The following is a 5,778-nucleotide window of genomic DNA, read 5'->3' on the forward strand; positions in this document are numbered from 1 at the left end:
TGGACCTCTTTGCAAATCTCACAAAATCATACAATTTTTCCCAGAAAAAAACTTAAATGAATAAAAATATTCAACAATTGTGCATAAACTTTCACAGACTTTGCAGAGCCCTATAGTTTAAGGGTGAGGTCCAGGACCTTGTTTAAAACCCTTACAGGGGAGCAGATGAAGCTCAGCGGTTGAGCATTTGCTTCCCATGTATAAGGTCCCGGATTCAATCCCCAGAACCTCCTAAAAAACAACAACTACAAAACAAACAATCAAAAAGAAACAAATAAAAACCCTCTATTATGAACTATTGGAGCATCAGGTTTATCTTCTTATCTATAAACATCAAGTACCACTAGCTGCATTCTTATATTGTTGCTGATTTATCAAGAGAATAATGGGGATTTGGTTTGAAACAAATTTAAAACATGACTACCTGAATGCAAAAATGCCCCAAATCAAATTAGATCTGGCTGCTGAAAGAAACACTACTTTTTTTTCCTTAAGATTTATTATTTATTTATTTATCTCCCTTTCCACCCCGCCCCCCAGTTGTCTGCTCTCTGTGTCCATTTGCTGTGTGTTCTTCTGTGTCCGCTTGTATGCTTGTCAGTGGCACTGGGAATCTGCGTCTCTTTTTGTTGCTTCATCTTGCTGTGTCAGCTCTCCGTGTGTGTGGCACCACTCCTGGGCAGGTTGCACTTTTTTCGCGCGGGGCGGCTCTCCATACAGGGCACACTCCTTGCACATGGGACTCCCCTACGCAGGGGACACCCTTGCGTGGCACAGCACTCCTTGCCGGGATCAGCACTGCTTGTGGGCCAGCTCACCACACGGGTCAGGAGGCCCTGGGTTTGAACATTGGACCTCCCATGTGGTAGGCAGATACTGTCTTGTATTCCCTGGCACTGTCTCAGCCTGCTGAATCCAGACCTCTATGATAAGTCCCCCATCACATTCTCACTCCCTATGAGCCAGGGAGAGCAGAAGACCTGTTCTTCTACCTTGACTGTGAAGATCAGAGATATCTGTAGTGCAGTGGTACATGAGCCAGGGTATCTCCATACATTTGTGCAGGGCCCACCACAAATGAATAAACCAATCATAATCCTCCAAAAGACGTGATCCTATGCCACCAGAATTCTGGGGGCAAAAATAGTGAAAAGGAGAAACTGAACAAATTGGCAATCAAAAATGAACATTAGGATTCCAGACGTACCAGATATTAAAACTATCACTATAAGCTTCCATAATTCAAAGTATGTGGTAGTAGTCATAAACAGACAAATAGATCATGGAGTAGAATAGAAATCCTAGAAACAGGCACAAGTACACACAGAAATTTAGTACACGATAAGAGGTGGCATCTCAAATCATTGTGACAAAACCAAAGTGGTGCTGGAATATCTGAGCAGCCATTTGGAAAAAAGATGAAATTAGAGCCATACCTCATACTATAACTAAGAATAAATTCCAAATGGATCAGGGACCTAAATGTGAAAAATGAAGTCACACAGGTATTGAGGAAAACTCAGGTAAAATCTTCTTTAACTCTGGGGTAAGGAAAGGCTTTCCAAATATGATTCAAAATATACAGGCAATGAAAGAAAATATTGATAAATTTGACTATAAAAATTTTTAAATGCATGGCAAAAAATAGTATGAAAAGTGCTTACTTTGGCAGCACATACACTAAATTGGAACAATAAAGAGAAGATTAACATGGTCCCTGCACAAGGATGACATGCAAACTTGTGAAGTGTTCCATATTTTTGTGCTTTATTAATATGTATTAAAAAAATTGATTCATTAAAACACTATAAACAAAGTCAAAAGACAAATGACACACTGGGAGAAAATATTTATAACATAATTCACAGATAAAGGGCTAATATGCCTAGTATGGAAAGAATTCTTAAAAATTGAGACAAATCACCAAAAAATCAATAAATAGGAAAAGGTATAAATAGACAATTCACAAAGAAGATGTAAAAATGGGCCTTAAATATATGAAAAGATGTTCAACCTAACAATAAATGCAAATTAAAACAACATTGAGATAACGTTTCTCACAATCGAAATGGTGGAAATTCAAAAGTACAACACAGGGAAACAGATTTGGCTCAAGAGTAGTTTCAATTCTGAAGCTACTCTTTATACACAGGACTAAGCAAATAACTAAAATATATTGTAGTTAATGAGAGCCAACTTCCATATTGTCAGAGAAAAGAGTTACATAAAGGAAAAAAGATAGAAGTAGAATGTCCCCTGTGGTGGTGAATGGGATTGGAGATATCAATATGACATAGTTTACCTATATATGTGTATATATAGATAAATATAGATATGTGCATGTATAGATACATATATTTCATAGCTGAGGGGGTCTAGAAGGAATGACATCCATACAGCAATGAGTACACCTAATCCTGGTTTCTAAACACCATTCTCCAATAAATGGAATCAGTGCCCCCGGGGAAAAAGCTGATTCCACAACTGGGGCAGACAAAGTATACTAGCCTGGAACATCTTGTGATGCCAAAAAATAAGGAAGTACTAACAACAAAAAAAAGGATATTGTTGGAAGGACACAGGAGTCTTTGAAGGGGCTCCCAGTGGCTATACCTAGGCCAATTTGAACAACAAAATGACAGCAATGAATTATAATCCATTGAATAAAAATATATAGTCTATACATATATAAACTTTTTTAATAAAAAGGGGGGAGGAAAGATCTCTCTTACAGTCAAATTCTAATTAAAAATATAGAAGGAATGATAGAAACAGAAAATAACCATTTGGGAAATAACCATGGTAATAACTCTTTCCAGCAAGAATAATCAATGGGCACTAAGATTAGCAGGTGAAAATGGGATGAGTAACAGGATAATTACATAGGCTAAAGGTATTTTTTCCACAAGATGCTTATTAATTATAAAGAGAAAAAAATAATTTTTAGGTGAGAAACCTGGCAGATACTTTAACCAGGTGATTAAAGTTATCACTACTGGTAATGAGACAAACTAACCTCATAGGTCCCCAATATGATGCACTGAGAAAGGCATGTCATTTCTGAATAACCTGAATTTAATCACAAGGAAGCATCAGATAATCCCAAATATTGAGGAACATTCCACGTTGTAGAATCCAGAAAATAAATGGCTGGTTTTTTTGTCTAGTTCTGACTCTTAGAACCATGTTTCTATGGTACTTTTTAAAAGTGTCAAAGTTATGAAAAGAAAAAAAAAAAATTAAAAAAATTGAGGAACAGTGCCCGATCAAAAGACCCAAAGCAGACTTAAGTAAATGTAACATAATTCTGGTCCACAAAAAGGACATTAGGGACAAAGATGAAATTTGAATAAGGTTTGTAGATTAGTTAGTAGTATTGTATCAGTGTTAATTTCCTGATATTGATCACTGTACTGTGATTATGTATGTAGCAATTTGATATTGTTTACGAATTCCAAGAATAGATATTGTTCCTCTGGGTGTATTAGATTGCATTAACTTCAGAGGTTTCACTTTTATTTGATTAAATTATGATTAGGGCTTTGATTGGGCCACATCAGTGGTAAGAAGGGACTAACAGAGAAAAGGACATGGAAGAAGAGAGTTTGGAGTTTTGATGTTGGAGCCTGGGGAAGTAAATACACAGAAGGAGAACACAGAGGAATAGAGATGGCTCTAAAGACACAGCAGAGACCCTGGGAAGAGAGAGCCTGATAGTCTACAGCTGGCCTTGTGGAGAGACCAGAGCAGCAGAGCTTGGAGAGAAACGAGCCTGGGAGAGAGATGAGACTTATTCCAGCCTACAGCTGAGCCTGGAAGGAGCTAGGACCACAGACCTTGAGGAGGAAGAGGAAAGTTGAACCCTTGGAGAGACTGGCAGCCATCTTGCTCCAACAGACTTTGGTGAGGGAAGTAACTTATACTTTATGGTCTTGTACTGTAAGCTCAAATAAATACCCTTTATAAATGCCAACAGATTTCTGGTACTTTGCATGAGCACCCCTTTGGCTGACTAATAAAATGTAAGATGGTAACATATAGGGAATCTCAGTGAAGAGTATAAGGGAGTTTTATTTTGGCATTTTTAAGTCTGAAATTAATTCAAAATGAAAAGTTTAAAAAGCATCTTAAAAAATGAACAGTAGGTGTGCAGGGAGCAGGGAAGTTATGAGCCTTTTGTCCATCTCCAGGCACTCAGTAATTTATTCCAATGGCAAATAATGGAGACCAGGTCACTTTGGGGGAGTCTCCATTATGCAAGAAGTTTCAGGAGAAGGAAAGACAATTAGTCTCTAAAAACATTGTGTCCCTTTCCTTCAGGGAAGGGAAAAGAAACCCTGATGCATTTTTGAACTTGCCTTTTGGATGTGAAACAGCAGTTCTTTCCTTCTCTCAGTACCTTGTTTGGAGAAGATTGTAACTGGGGTAAGAAAAAGGAATCATGAGCAACCAGGCCCTTATTGAAGGGTCACCTTCCTACCTCCAACACAAGAAGGTCAGAGAAGACTGGGTGTCCTCTCCAGTCCCAGTGTCAAAGGGAAAGGCTGAGGTCACCACAGTTCAGGGCTAGAATCTGTCCTAACTTCACAGATTATGCAGAAGACAGAGGACTGGAATCACAGGCACCTCATACCTATGAACTTGGCACTGCACACATGGTGACAGTGTCAAAGTCACACACCCATTCTTGAGACACACAAAGACACAACCACACAATCACAGACACTCCCACTTTCTTATACACTGTTACAATCACACACTCACTGTTCACACATCTACTCACCATAGTGACATAGTCACACCCCATACAGTCACAGGCTCCCCATTAACATCCACAAATGCCCATATTCACTCTAGGGACGTTCACAATCATTGGCACCCCACTCTGGGCCACTCAAGGCCCTTCAGTCATAACTGAACACTCACTCTGGAGATACAGTCTCATGGGCAAAGGCACTCCACATCTGCACACACAGTGCCACACACGGTTACATAGTCATGATTTCACGCACATGAACAACATACAACGCCCCAAGAAACACAGCACGCAGTCATAGAAACGTTATGGTCTCAGCCACAACGGGGATACACATGCAGTGTTGCCTGCACAGTCATAAGCACACAACCACAACAGTACCCACAAACGGTGACAGTGTCATACAACCACAACAATATATACCCACCTTAGAGACTTGGGATCGCAACCGCACAGGCACCCAGACCGGTCACAAATTCACAACTACACTCACGCCCCAAGGGAAAAGGCGTACAGTTATATATCCACAACAAGGACACACGCAGCACCACTCCAACAATCAGAAGGATTACACTAGTACGACCACACATACACCTCGGAGACAGATGGCCACAACCGCATACTCACAGGCATCCGTACCCAGTTACACTGCCACAAAAACAAACATTCCGAGTCGCTCAACTTCAGCCCGCTCCCGACTGCGTGCACAGACCCGAGGCTCTGGACACGCCCCGTCCCCGCCCCGGACTCAGAGACCCCTCACCTTCGGCCTCCCCTTGGTCGCGTCCGGGTCCCCGCGAAGCTAAATATCTCGCCAAGACGTCAAAAGACACGTAACGTCAGGCCGCTGTGGCCTCTGGGAAGCGCAGTCCAGAGCCAGACCCGCCACGGACAAGATGGCCTCTTTCCACGTTCAAGTCTGGGCTGGGCCCGTTTGACACTGCGCCCCGGGAGGCTTCAGAGAGGGCGTTTCCACTCTAAACTTCCCAGCAGGCTTGAGGCGATCTTCCTTCAGGGAAGGC

At 41.1% G+C, this 5,778-nt stretch overlaps 1 protein-coding gene and 1 non-coding gene across 11 annotated transcripts in view; one reads left to right on the forward strand and one right to left on the reverse strand.

Annotated features, from left to right (window-relative positions):
• ZNF565 (zinc finger protein 565) overlaps nt 1–5,640 on the reverse strand; it is a 48,973-nt gene extending 43,333 nt beyond the window's left edge. For 3 of the 10 annotated variants that reach the window (XM_058279368.2, XM_071209567.1, XM_071209566.1), the window contains exons 1-2: nt 5,384–5,506; nt 4,359–4,420 (exon numbers count right to left, since the gene is read on the reverse strand). The gene's annotated coding sequence lies outside the window, so the exon portion shown is untranslated. Of the gene's footprint in view, nt 1–4,358; nt 4,421–5,383 lie in introns of all 10 variants that reach the window. The other 7 variants (XM_058279366.2, XM_058279367.2, XM_058279373.1 and 4 more) reach the window with 7 other exon arrangements.
• Nucleotides 1,657–1,762, forward strand: LOC111758836 (U6 spliceosomal RNA). The gene has a single exon (XR_002792989.1). It is a non-coding gene; the product is annotated as a U6 spliceosomal RNA (small nuclear RNA).
• Nucleotides 5,641–5,778: the final 138 nt, after the last annotated feature.

This window comes from Dasypus novemcinctus, chromosome 18, assembly GCF_030445035.2.
Source record: "Dasypus novemcinctus isolate mDasNov1 chromosome 18, mDasNov1.1.hap2, whole genome shotgun sequence".
NCBI lineage: Eukaryota > Metazoa > Chordata > Mammalia > Cingulata > Dasypodidae > Dasypus > Dasypus novemcinctus.